Raw genomic sequence first — 15,126 nt, forward strand, 5'->3', positions numbered from 1 at the left:
CAATCGCTTATTTCAAGCCCAAAGTCAACAAAGTGACTAGAGATTCTTATTCTATGTGATGAGAACACTATGACGTAGAATTACTTACTTAGGAGTCTTTCCTAGTATTCAGGTATATTGTTAATCTTTATTATGCCAATGAACTCTGCATCAGACTTGAACCTGAACAGATATCATCACATATCACTTGCACTCAAGGCTTTTCACTGGTTAATCATCGCATGAAGAATTTCCTTCAAAGCCCTCTGCATTGCCCACTGAGAATTCCAAGGAAAGTGACCAAGATTCTTACAATCTTAAACTCAACTCTGCAGTCAAAGGTGAAACCTCAGATTGAAAGAACGTCTCTACTCTTGATTATTCCTTCCTTCAATAAACCCCCATGAGTGGAAGATCTTTCTTTATACAAACATACAAGCAGTGGAATAAACTCCCAAATAGAATAAGGATTATCAACAGCCATCTAAAGTTCAGAAAAACTATAAAGACCTTGATGTTCCCACAATCATCACTTACTTGACTCTCAGACTACAAGTCAGACTGGTTGATACAAGTATAATGCAAACTTCTCCCTCACATTCTCTTCACTTGAAACTCCTTTACTATAACACATCTATATGCCATTGCACAAAATCTGGAGCACAATCTCCATGCCTATACACAACACCAAAACACACCACAACTGATGAAAGTTTAACCACATAGTTTTTCAACCATGTACAGAAAATTGAGTAGCTACTTACTCAACACACTGGAAAGTGCTTTAGGGCAAGTCAAGGCGCTGTAGAAATCCTACAGTACAGTATAGTAACAAACAGTGACAAATCTAAACCATCCACCAGCTTTTAGTATAATTACTTTTCAAATTCAGCACCTTTACACATATGATGTGGAGTGCACATTTTCTGTGCCTCCCTATGTGCTTATTGTACAGTGAGCAAATAACAAATTTAAACGAGGGTCAAAGTGAGGGACTTGGTTTAAGGACTGAAACACCTCCAATCCCAGAAGTACTCAGTGAAAACAACAACAAGGTGCACAGTCCGTAGCAAAATGGCGGAACAGTAGTTAATGTAGAGAAAACAAGAGAGTTCCTACAAATAAATGAGACAAGCCCTCCGCAGGAGGTAGGAGTCCATCAGCCCACCCTTATTGGCGGAGCCTCGTCATCTGGTACTCCTGGGAAACGCTGTCCAGGCCCATGAATGCAGAGACTCTGCCTAGGTGCACCGGACAGTGATACCCCAAAAGAAAATAAAATCAACTCCTGCCAGGGTCTGTGCCCAAATAGTTGAGGGCTCCAGTGATGTACAGTGCAAAGAAGTGAAGTGAAGTTAAAAATGAATACTTGGTCGAAAAATATGTTTAATGGGGATCAACCAAGTTTCATGACTAAAAGAACCTATAGTCTGTCATATATTTCTACAGGCTAGTCTTTGGTTCATGTGAGCGCGTGGTCGACATGTTTCAGCCGCTGAGGTAAATTTACCCGGCTTTCTTCAGGACCAAAAAAAGTGCTACTGCAAAAACTTAGGAAAAAGTGGTAAACCTATGCCCATACACCAAATGTGAATGTGGGATACCGGTGTGGCAATTGCCACCCTACCAAAAAAGGCTCAAACTAGAGCGTAAGAACGATGTCTTCATTCCTGAAAGAGAAAAATATATATAAGAACCTCGTGTATATCAAAACACAACTACTGAACGCCACAGGGTAAAGCTGATTCAGCATCACCTAGATCAACAGAAACTCCATAATGATGTTTCTAAATACTGAATTAGTATAGAAATTTGAAAAACACTCACCCAGCTTTGTGTGGGAGAAAAGCCTCACCTCACCCGGCTGACCGCTCGGAGAAGGAGGCACCGCTCTGTTTAAATGTGGAGAAAGAAAACAAGACAGATTGCCAAAGGATGCCCGTCTGTTCAAAACTCAACACACATCTTTTAAACAAATTAAAAAGAAACCCAAATTAAAAAAGTCCGAGACCTCGTGACCGCCCATCTGGATAGTGTTAAGGAGATATCACTTTGAAGCGTCCTATCTGACAACTAATTTGACCAGGGTCAGATAATACAGTAAGTGATTGTAAGTATGTGATGAAAAAGCTGTCAACAGAATTCTAACAGCTAATTCTGTTTCAGAAAACACAGGGCGTGCTATATTCCCCTTGCTTGTCCGGCAGCATGTCTGACTAATTTGCTATCTAAAAGACCTTAGATAGAATAGAGAGGGTGCTACTTATTAGCAATCATATCAGGCAAGCACTTTCTAGAGTTGTAGTAAAAAGCACGTGCAATCTTGACAAAGATAAGTCAAAGACCCCAAGTCTGGGTCTATAAAGTTGGCTTAATGTCTCTAAAAGACAGAAGGACCTCTAAGGCTTGTTATATGGCCTGGGGTAACTCTAGCCATAAAAGGTTGGCAAGTAAAAAGGAGAAGAAGGAAACCAGCCCTGGGGAATATGGTCGAGGGTCAACCAGCCAGTTCTGAGTCCAGGATTGTATTTGAAGGATAATGTCTAGAACTGGGGTGAACCAAGAGCACAAGCCGCCTGCCTCCTCACCTGTCCGTCGATACCTCAGACTGGCTCACGAGCTGTCTGGAAGGCATCGACCGGAAGGGGAGGCTGTTATTTATAGTGCTTGAGTAGGACGTGAATTAGATTCAGCTGGTTATTCAGCTGATTCTCTACTCTTACTGAACCGCGTCTATGCGAGGTATCGCGCATGCGCCTAAAATAGACGCCGACAGTAGTGCGCACGCGCCGGCATCAGACACAGCGCCAACAACGCCCGTGATCACGAATTTACTCCCAGTCGATCGCAGCGGCTGGGACGAGCAGGACAAACAGGACAGAACACAACTAAATAGGATCAGTCAGCTGAATGCGATGTGGTATACAATGTGCATCACACCCCTCCTCGGGCCCCGTGAGTCTAACGCGCATGCGTCGGGGAGCAGAGGAATCGGCCCGCGCATGCGCTAGACATCGTGATATCACGGAGCCTGGCGCCCAATGCCAAACAGGTTAAGCAACTAAATGCATTCGAAATGTGGAACGCAGATGCAGCAGACTTGTCCACTTGTGTGTGGTCCAAATGCAATTAATAAAATTTTTCAAAAAAGTGGTGATGTGTAATCAGTTATTACCAAGAGCTCGGATGATCATCAGAAAATGACCAACTGCATTTAGGGTACAGTGTAGAGCAGACTTTGGATGTCTAACGGGCCCGCACAGGGGGGCCATGGAATATTTCTAAATAGGTCCAATACATGGGAATAACCTGGGTAGATGTAAAACCCCGTCACCAATATTACCCAATGAGGGCACTTACAACTTACAATTAGTCAGTTATAGATTATGACTTCTCTAAAGATAGGGAATTGAAATTAAAATTGGAGATGTATAATCCCTTGTCGAAATACATGTAGTGTCAGTTTACAGTGTACAACCTCGTGAGATTATAAATCTCCGCATACTGTGGGATGTCGTGATGGCATTAGATCAGTCGGCATACAGCGATGTCTATGGAGAAGGGTATGTCTGGTGAAACCTGGTGTTCCCACAAAGCTGTCAAGGTGTATATGTAACAACCATTGACTTAAGGCTACTCATAGCGATAGAGTGACTGACCTAGAAGCATTGTTTCCTAGATTGATTCACATAGAGACTGTATCCCCGATTCAGGTATAGACCGAAGCCCATGGGATGTTGTCGTTTAGTCCTTTAGTATCTGTTTTCAACTTGAAAATCCATTTTTGTTCTTTTAGGAATAAGAAATGGGCAACGTCCGTTATGTGTTGAGGAATAAACGGGCGTTCGAGTACTAGCCACTTTAGGTCCTCAGCCTTGTGTTTTTTGGCTAGAAAATGCTCCGTCAACCGAGTTGATTGTCTCACGCAGCGGATAGTACTTTTATGTTCGCTAATGCGGAGTTTCACTTTACGTGTGGTGTACCCTATGTAGTGTAGGGAACACGGACACGTGATTCTGTAGATGACGTAGTCTGAGTTACAGTTCGTGTGGTTGTGTAGTACCCAGGGACGTCCTGTGCCTATGTCCACCGAGATGGTCTTAGTTGTTTGTGGGCAGACACTACAAGTGCCGCAAGGGTAGTGGCCACGAACTGGGGGTAGTGACCACAATGTGTTCGTTTCAGCTGTAGGATGTGCCAGTGGTCTGGTATGAACCAGACTGTCACGCAAACTAGGACCCCTCTTGAAGGCAAATAAGGGAGGCGAAATATTGCCATCCGCTATGTTCAATATTTGCCAGTGTCTCCGTACTATTTTTTGTATTTGGCTGGACATAGTACAGAAAGTAGTGACAAAAGTGAGTCTCTCATTAGTGGTCTTGAGCACATCAGTGTCCAGTAGGGCATCCCGATTGTTATTTGACGCACGTTTCCAAGCTTTACGCACCAGATGTTTTGGATATTGCCGTGTTTCTAATTGTCTGGCAAGTGCCTTAGCATGTTTGTCAAATAGTTGTCTGGTCGAGCAGTTCCTGCGAACCCGCAGGAATTGGCCTACTGGAAGATTTTCTCGGAGTGCCCTCGGATGATGGCTATTGAAGGACAGCAACGAGTTTCTGGACATGGGTTTCTTATATAGTTCAGAATTCAGTGAGTTTTCGTGAACAAAGATGGAGATATCCAGGAAGGCCAAACGATGTTTATTGTACTCAATGGTGAAACGTAAGTACGCATTCTGCTGGTTTAACCATGAGTGAAAAGCATGAATTTCGTCACTAGTGCCCCGCCAAACCACAAGGATGTCGTCTATGTATCTCTTCCACAGCAACACATGATGAAGATACGGGTTGCTGTGGTTGAGTACAATGTCCTGTTCGAAAAGATGGACATAAAGGTTGGCGAGGCTGGGCGCGAAAACACTGCCCATTGAAGTCCCTGATGTCTGGAGGAAAATCTGATCCTCAAACTTGAAGTAGTTCTCCATCATGGCTAGTCTAGCACACTCCATGATGAAAGGTACAGGGGTGATGCTGTCCAGAGAACGTGCTTCCAGAAGGCCTCTGATGGCGTCGAGAGTCTCTAGCTGGGGGATACACGTATAAAGTGACTCAACGTCCAAACTAGCCAAGAGATCGGTGTCCGAGTTGAACTCTATCTCTGGTAAGAGTCGTAAAACGTCAGCCGTGTCTTTAAGGTAAGTTGGCATCTCACTGACCATAGGTCGTAAGAGAGATCAAACAGCTGGTCGAGGAGGGGGAGGCAGAAGGTTGGATAAATTCACAAGAGGCAAAATTCCTGGTGACCAACAACCCAGTGATGCCCTACTTTTACTGCCTCCCCAAAATTCACAAACAGCAACGACCGCCTCCTGGCCGTCCCATTATCTCCGGGATCGGCTCGCTGCTAGAACCTCTCTCCAAATTCGTCGACGTGTTCTTACGACCTATGGTCAGTGAGATGCCAACTTACCTTAAAGACACGGCTGACGTTTTACGACTCTTACCAGAGATAGAGTTCAACTCGGACACCGATCTCTTGGCTAGTTTGGACGTTGAGTCACTTTATACGTGTATCCCCCAGCTAGAGACTCTCGACGCCATCAGAGGCCTTCTGGAAGCACGTTCTCTGGACAGCATCACCCCTGTACCTTTCATCATGGAGTGTGCTAGACTAGCCATGATGGAGAACTACTTCAAGTTTGAGGATCAGATTTTCCTCCAGACATCAGGGACTTCAATGGGCAGTGTTTTCGCGCCCAGCCTCGCCAACCTTTATGTCCATCTTTTCGAACAGGACATTGTACTCAACCACAGCAACCCGTATCTTCATCATGTGTTGCTGTGGAAGAGATACATAGACGACATCCTTGTGGTTTGGCGGGGCACTAGTGACGAAATTCATGCTTTTCACTCATGGTTAAACCAGCAGAATGCGTACTTACGTTTCACCATTGAGTACAATAAACATCGTTTGGCCTTCCTGGATATCTCCATCTTTGTTCACGAAAACTCACTGAATTCTGAACTATATAAGAAACCCATGTCCAGAAACTCGTTGCTGTCCTTCAATAGCCATCATCCGAGGGCACTCCGAGAAAATCTTCCAGTAGGCCAATTCCTGCGGGTTCGCAGGAACTGCTCGACCAGACAACTATTTGACAAACATGCTAAGGCACTTGCCAGACAATTAGAAACACGGCAATATCCAAAACATCTGGTGCGTAAAGCTTGGAAACGTGCGTCAAATAACAATCGGGATGCCCTACTGGACACTGATGTGCTCAAGACCACTAATGAGAGACTCACTTTTGTCACTACTTTCTGTACTATGTCCAGCCAAATACAAAAAATAGTACGGAGACACTGGCAAATATTGAACATAGCGGATGGCAATATTTCGCCTCCCTTATTTGCCTTCAAGAGGGGTCCTAGTTTGCGTGACAGTCTGGTTCATACCAGACCACTGGCACATCCTACAGCTGAAACGAACACATTGTGGTCACTACCCCCAGTTCGTGGCCACTACCCTTGCGGCACTTGTAGTGTCTGCCCACAAACAACTAAGACCATCTCGGTGGACATAGGCACAGGACGTCCCTGGGTACTACACAACCACACGAACTGTAACTCAGACTACGTCATCTACAGAATCACGTGTCCGTGTTCCCTACACTACATAGGGTACACCACACGTAAAGTGAAACTCCGCATTAGCGAACATAAAAGTACTATCCGCTGCGTGAGACAATCAACTCGGTTGACGGAGCATTTTCTAGCCAAAAAACACAAGGCTGAGGACCTAAAGTGGCTAGTACTCGAACGCCCGTTTATTCCTCAACACATAACGGACGTTGCCCATTTCTTATTCCTAAAAGAACAAAAATGGATTTTCAAGTTGAAAACAGATACTAAAGGACTAAACGACAACATCCCATGGGCTTCGGTCTATACCTGAATCGGGGATACAGTCTCTATGTGAATCAATCTAGGAAACAATGCTTCTAGGTCAGTCACTCTATCGCTATGAGTAGCCTTAAGTCAATGGTTGTTACATATACACCTTGACAGCTTTGTGGGAACACCAGGTTTCACCAGACATACCCTTCTCCATAGACATCGCTGTATGCCGACTGATCTAATGCCATCACGACATCCCACAGTATGCGGAGATTTATAATCTCACGAGGTTGTACACTGTAAACTGACACTACATGTATTTCGACAAGGGATTATACATCTCCAATTTTAATTTCAATTCCCTATCTTTAGAGAAGTCATAATCTATAACTGACTAATTGTAAGTTGTAAGTGCCCTCATTGGGTAATATTGGTGACGGGGTTTTACATCTACCCAGGTTATTCCCATGTATTGGACCTATTTAGAAATATTCCATGGCCCCCCTGTGCGGGCCCGTTAGACATCCAAAGTCTGCTCTACACTGTACCCTAAATGCAGTTGGTCATTTTCTGATGATCATCCGAGCTCTTGGTAATAACTGATTACACATCACCACTTTTTTGAAAAATTTTATTAATTGCATTTGGACCACACACAAGTGGACAAGTCTGCTGCATCTGCGTTCCACATTTCGAATGCATTTAGTTGCTTAACCTGTTTGGCATTGGGCGCCAGGCTCCGTGATATCACGATGTCTAGCGCATGCGCGGGCCGATTCCTCTGCTCCCCGACGCATGCGCGTTAGACTCACGGGGCCCGAGGAGGGGTGTGATGCACATTGTATACCACATCGCATTCAGCTGACTGATCCTATTTAGTTGTGTTCTGTCCTGTTTGTCCTGCTCGTCCCAGCCGCTGCGATCGACTGGGAGTAAATTCGTGATCACGGGCGTTGTTGGCGCTGTGTCTGATGCCGGCGCGTGCGCACTACTGTCGGCGTCTATTTTAGGCGCATGCGCGATACCTCGCATAGACGCGGTTCAGTAAGAGTAGAGAATCAGCTGAATAACCAGCTGAATCTAATTCACGTCCTACTCAAGCACTATAAATAACAGCCTCCCCTTCCGGTCGATGCCTTCCAGACAGCTCGTGAGCCAGTCTGAGGTATCGACGGACAGGTGAGGAGGCAGGCGGCTTGTGCTCTTGGTTCACCCCAGTTCTAGACATTATCCTTCAAATACAATCCTGGACTCAGAACTGGCTGGTTGACCCTCGACCATATTCCCCAGGGCTGGTTTCCTTCTTCTCCTTTTTACTTGCCAACCTTTTATGGCTAGAGTTACCCCAGGCCATATAACAAGCCTTAGAGGTCCTTCTGTCTTTTAGAGACATTAAGCCAACTTTATAGACCCAGACTTGGGGTCTTTGACTTATCTTTGTCAAGATTGCACGTGCTTTTTACTACAACTCTAGAAAGTGCTTGCCTGATATGATTGCTAATAAGTAGCACCCTCTCTATTCTATCTAAGGTCTTTTAGATAGCAAATTAGTCAGACATGCTGCCGGACAAGCAAGGGGAATATAGCACGCCCTGTGTTTTCTGAAACAGAATTAGCTGTTAGAATTCTGTTGACAGCTTTTTCATCACATACTTACAATCACTTACTGTATTATCTGACCCTGGTCAAATTAGTTGTCAGATAGGACGCTTCAAAGTGATATCTCCTTAACACTATCCAGATGGGCGGTCACGAGGTCTCGGACTTTTTTAATTTGGGTTTCTTTTTAATTTGTTTAAAAGATGTGTGTTGAGTTTTGAACAGACGGGCATCCTTTGGCAATCTGTCTTGTTTTCTTTCTCCACATTTAAACAGAGCGGTGCCTCCTTCTCCGAGCGGTCAGCCGGGTGAGGTGAGGCTTTTCTCCCACACAAAGCTGGGTGAGTGTTTTTCAAATTTCTATACTAATTCAGTATTTAGAAACATCATTATGGAGTTTCTGTTGATCTAGGTGATGCTGAATCAGCTTTACCCTGTGGCGTTCAGTAGTTGTGTTTTGATATACACGAGGTTCTTATATATATTTTTCTCTTTCAGGAATGAAGACATCGTTCTTACGCTCTAGTTTGAGCCTTTTTTGGTAGGGTGGCAATTGCCACACCGGTATCCCACATTCACATTTGGTGTATGGGCATAGGTTTACCACTTTTTCCTAAGTTTTTGCAGTAGCACTTTTTTTGGTCCTGAAGAAAGCCGGGTAAATTTACCTCAGCGGCTGAAACATGTCGACCACGCGCTCACATGAACCAAAGACTAGCCTGTAGAAATATATGACAGACTATAGGTTCTTTTAGTCATGAAACTTGGTTGATCCCCATTAAACATATTTTTCGACCAAGTATTCATTTTTAACTTCACTTCACTTCTTTGCACTGTACATCACTGGAGCCCTCAACTATTTGGGCACAGACCCTGGCAGGAGTTGATTTTATTTTCTTTTGGGGTATCACTGTCCGGTGCACCTAGGCAGAGTCTCTGCATTCATGGGCCTGGACAGCGTTTCCCAGGAGTACCAGATGACGAGGCTCCGCCAATAAGGGTGGGCTGATGGACTCCTACCTCCTGCGGAGGGCTTGTCTCATTTATTTGTAGGAACTCTCTTGTTTTCTCTACATTAACTACTGTTCCGCCATTTTGCTACGGACTGTGCACCTTGTTGTTGTTTTCACTATTGTACAGTGAGCCCACTTATGAATAAGGAGGAGCATGGAAGACTCCTCATTCATTGGCCAGCTGCAAGTCAAATGCTTGATATCAAGCCCTGCTGGAGATCTCTTCTCCTTCTACTCATGATAGAGTATCACTAGACCAGGCCTTGGATTGACTACTCTCATGATACTTCCACTGCATCATGCACCTTCCCAAAATAATTTAAAAATAACACACATGCTGGTTCCAAAGTGTCTTGTGCACATACCTGATACCCAAACACTGTACAACAGAGTAAAGAGTATTCCTCACTACTGTGTATCTACCCTCAACTCAGGGAGCATTGGAGCAAATGGTATGTTTGTTTTGCAGGAGCACCTTGGCAGCTCACTCTGATGAGTTCTAATCATCGTAGGTAGGTTCTGGATGGTCCTTATGTGCCCCTTCCGCTTCTGCCAAATAGCGGAAATGTGCAACTTTGACAGAAAAGCTAGACATGCACAGCTTGATGTGCCTTTAAAAAAAATATGACATTATGCACATGTGTGCTGATGCAATATACACACTTTACATTATGATTTACACTTTTATAAATTTGCCTGAAAAATTAACCCAATGAGCAACTGAGGTTGCATCAAACAATGTGTGTCTGTTGTTTGAACTCCGTGGCACTTTGGTATTACAGAAAGGATCAAAGATCTTGGAAAGCCCCCTCTATAACATGAGTGACACTAGTGCACAAATGTGCATCAGGGTAATCAAAAGTAGTCATTACATGATGTGGCGTGGCCCCATCCAACTGAGGAAAGCATTTGCCATTGTGTCTGCTCGCTGTCACAGATGTAGGTGAAATGGCAAAGAAACCATTGTTATGCATACTGACTGTGTATCACATAGAGGGGGTACACAGTCAGTGTGTCCAGCAAGAATGTCCCTTGGAACAGACCACCCAGAATCCATTCAAAGGCAGGTGCAGTCACTCGCCCTACCATCCTTTAAATGTGAGGCTGGGTCACTCCTTTGGGTCCACCTTTCACTAATATGCTGTCTATAGTTCAGGTGCACTGTGAACAGTGTATTGACTATAATATGGCATATTGTCCCGTCTGTGCCCAGCGCTCCCAGTTAAGAGCCACTTGAGTCCATTCATCAGTATATCCAATCAAGGCAGGGAGCTTTCTGTTCATTCTGCTTGACTAATTTAAAAAAGAAAATCCCCACCTTTAAACCAACAGGTTTGTTAGATATACTAACTCTACCTGGCTCTCAGGAAGTAAGTACCACTCTGGGATAGGGTCCCACCATTCATATACTCTCTTTACCGTGTACTCACCCGAAAATGGAGACTTTCACACAAACTTTAACACAGCAATGAATGGTGAATAATGTGTGGACTCTTAAGAGATGATTCTTTCTTGGTTAATGCATGTAATGAATATATATGTGTATTGCAGATTATGCTTACGCTTTCAGACCCTCGATGGGACCCATCTAAAGGTATTCTGCTCCTCTTAGTAGTCTTAACTACTCAGATGTTAAATATTAGTTAACTTAGATTGTCTTTCTGTAACCTGGTTTGTGTTATGTTCTGTTATCTAGGTATAATCACAGTCCACCTTTTAGAAGTAGTACTGATTGTTGTGGTCATTCAAGACACTCACTCCAGAACAAAATCGATTACAGAAGCTTCAGCTGGGAATGGGCTTGACTGTGCATTGCTTGACCATTCTTTAGGGCTTTTTTACCTGAAGACCATAATAGATGACCATAAGTTTAGCATAATCAGGACCATGCATAAGACCCAGAATGCATACTACAAAACTAGAGTAAATTACACTGTGGTTGGAGTGTTCAGCTTCTCTAGTGTCTCTTTCTCAATTACAGTATTTCAGATGATCGACCGGACTGCTACACACCAGCATCGAGTCTGACAATTCAGTTCAGGATTATGTAGAGTAAACAATAACAAAGACATTTTCTGTCCAATCTTCACATGGTTTAACCAAGAGAATGGGAAAGGGCAGCGCAGTTTGTGAATATGTATGACTTTGAGCATCATGGAAATCTTTGAGCGACAACATGCGGTTCAAACACCTCAAACGTCTGGCACTGAATATCCACACGTGGGGGCCCCTCTCTTGCTCCATTCCCCATCAAGTACTTTGTTGGGTGGAGACATCAAAAAAGAAACTAATGTCAATGATATTGCAAGGGCTGCAAATTTGTTTGCTTGCTACAAGCCAGTGCCACCAAAAACAATTATATAAATTGCTTAAGCACAATTCTCAGAATAGGATGAGATCAATGATCACCAATCGCAATCTGGATTGGTTCTATGTTCACAGACTCAGAGCAATGCAGACAAGAAGCATAAACTCTAAATAGAATTGTGTCACCAGATGATCCAATGCTCTGGCCCTGTGCTTTGATTAGAAATACAAATGTGTTCTGGGGCATGTAGTGTTAGAACAGGTTGGGCAGTGTGCCTACACAGCCTTGAATATGGCGGCAGTGGGGCTTAGGAGGGTGAGGTGCCAACGGGTGCTATTGGCCTTGCGCTATTTCAAACTGTTTCCTGGGCTTGTGAGTTGGTCCGCAGGAGCACAGATTTACTCCTTCCTGGGAAGTGCAAAGCAGTGGTAAGGCTACTAAAGGCCCTATCAGACAGTCTCTTCCCTCATTGCACCTCCTTTGACATACATCCCACTTACCCAATCCTTTTGAGTTAGGGGTGCAGTCAGCTATGTACCAGCACATATGTGAGTAATCAAAGGGTTGTATATTGGGAATTTTGTCTGTGTGCTGAATCAGAAATTGTTGGACCGAATCCTTGTTTCCTAACTCCTTGCCTTTTCCTTCCATTACTAGAGTTGTCATTTTGTCGGTTGTGTTAAGGAAGCGTTGGTGTGTTGGTAAGATTGCCCCTTGCCTCTAGATTCCGACACCGGTTTGCTCGCTAGACATGTAGGTTGGGAACTTGGTAGTGGCTTTGCTGGCATGTCCACTCCCTGGCTGTTATGGTTATCCTGTGAATGATACAGTGTATTTTTTAGTTATTATTTGCACTATGAATGTATGGTTCCACATTTCCACAATATGTATCACCGTTCTGCGTGAATTTATAAATTCTTAATATTGATAGATATTTGTACACTTGATCAGAAAGTCAAGAATATCCTCCCTTGAAGTATGCCTGAGTAAATAATACATTTCACAACAAAACATCCTTAATTACTCTGACTTTCACATTACACCGTTGTGCATAATTTTGACCAGTGAGGGGTTGGTTCACACAGAAGATGTCGCCCAGAGAGACATTTTCTGCTCAAACCAACCGATATCTCACTCAAGATACTATCAAACATCATTGCGTGTCAAAGCGTAATTTCCCAAAATTGTGTGAAATTTCAATGAAAATGTATGACAAATATGCAAACATGCCCAATTATATCTGTAGGCCACACACTTGGCATTTAAAAAGGAAATTGCAGAAGAATAGCATGGCATCCCCAGTGATCTGAAGTCATCTGGTAATAGATCAGCAGCACTAACAACAGATGGAAACTATAGGGACAAAGCCAAAGACATGCTTGCAAGGCGGATGCATGTAATTAGGCATATGCAACATTATGTTTCTTAATCAAATCAAGGACATACCAATACCACAACTTCTTTTTGCTGCACTGGGAAGGCTCATCATTTTCCATTTAAAAATACAAAAACAAAGGCAAAATTAAACAGGATTATTTCTGGCAATCTTAAACTCTACTTTAGGATTGGAAAAATACGTACGAAAAAAACAGCAAGACTAAAGTTACAAATGTTCCATTTAATGGACAATGTCCGGCATTAGTAGTCTTATACAGAGGAGGCACTCCCGGATATCCAGGAACCCACAGGGATTGTATCGAAATCAATGAAGGAAAAATAAATTAGATCATTCCTCCATGTTATTTTATTTTACAAGAAATTCATACACACTGAGAACATAATGCACTTTGAATGTACTGCAGGCTGGCTGGAAAAAAGGCACAATAAAATGAAAACAAGAAACAAAGTAAAGAGCAGAAAACCAACACAATCTTGGGTGAAAGTGCACTCACATACACATACCACTCGCACACACACACGCACTTGGACAAAACACATTAATACATGAGTTTATCTACAGGCATAGGTATATATTTAGCTCTAGTGCCCATGTTCTCTATTTCAGGACCACTGAAATTATGCAGCACTGATGGGCCACATTGTCAGTAAGGAAAACGTTTTGCAGCAAAGGAAGCAAGTTATTTAATTACAATCAAGTGTGTGGCATTATCTATCTCTTTAGTAACTTTAACACACATTGAGGTAAAAGAAATAGCAGGAATGGCAATGCAAAGAAAGTTTTATTTGTATTTGGCTTAAACGCCCATAATATGCAGGTACAGAACAGGGCTTGGAATTGTTGGCAAATAGGGACAAAATTAATTGCAGTGTTGAGTAATGTTGCAGAAAGGAAAAGCAGCTCATGCAGTAATGCAGCACGCTATTCCGTTGCAGCAATTTATTTTGCATTTTCTGCGGCTTTATTTTCTCTCTCATTTTACAGTTCAACCAATGAGGGGGTTATTCACAAAGGTAACCTTACATGTGAATAAATCTTCACGTGTTCATTTGCTCGTACACTTCTGAGTACTACTTTGGGTTAGTCATCACTCCCAAGTGTAAAGTTACTTAAAAGTGTTGACTTACGTGTCCCACCCCTGAATCATTGAAAAGGTGTCAAGCCCAACCCCAAAAAAGATTGTGGAAGCACATCAAGATACACACATGTGCATATTTGTTTTGAATGTATGTTCTTATCTCGCATTCTTTTTCCCCGCAGTGAATCACAACGCGGTCGTTACAACGACTGCGTTGTGATTCCGCATACCATTACTCCGCAAGTCGGAACAACGACTTGCGGAGGGGGGGGCGTTGGATGTTGGAATAGTATAATTTACTATTCCAACTCCAGTCTGTGCGGACAATAGGGAAGGTGTTGGATTTTAAATCCAACACCTCCCCCCCATCCGCAAGTCGTTGTTCCGACTTGCGGAGTAATAGTATGCAGAATCGCAACGCGGTCGTTGTAACGACCGTGTTGTGATTCCCTGCGGGGGAAAAAGATTTGTGGTAAACGTAGTTTACCATTTGTGTTGGTTAGATAAGTATTTCAAGTCAGAAAGGCCCCCAACTTAAAATATCAATAACACTGTACTGACAGCAGTGCGCTTCTTTCCCAAGCCAGATCTAAAGGTGGGTTTGTTTCAGATTGATTTCTTCTTATAAACTACTGTTACTTAACACCCTTTTTGACTCACAGTGGCCTATGATGATCAACGGTGCGGCTGCCACTGAGGTTTTCAAAGACACCTTCAGGAAGTGAGGGTAGTAAACTTGCACTAAGACGCCCAGCTCTATGGACACAGTCCAAGAACATCATGCTCCTATAAGAGAGGACTTCAAAAGTCTGAAAAATGTTTCCCACGCTTAGGAAATCAAAATGTAAATTCAT

The sequence above is a fragment of the Triturus cristatus genome, chromosome 10 (assembly GCF_964204655.1).
Source record: "Triturus cristatus chromosome 10, aTriCri1.1, whole genome shotgun sequence".
In the NCBI taxonomy this organism is placed as follows: Eukaryota; Metazoa; Chordata; class Amphibia; order Caudata; family Salamandridae; genus Triturus; species Triturus cristatus.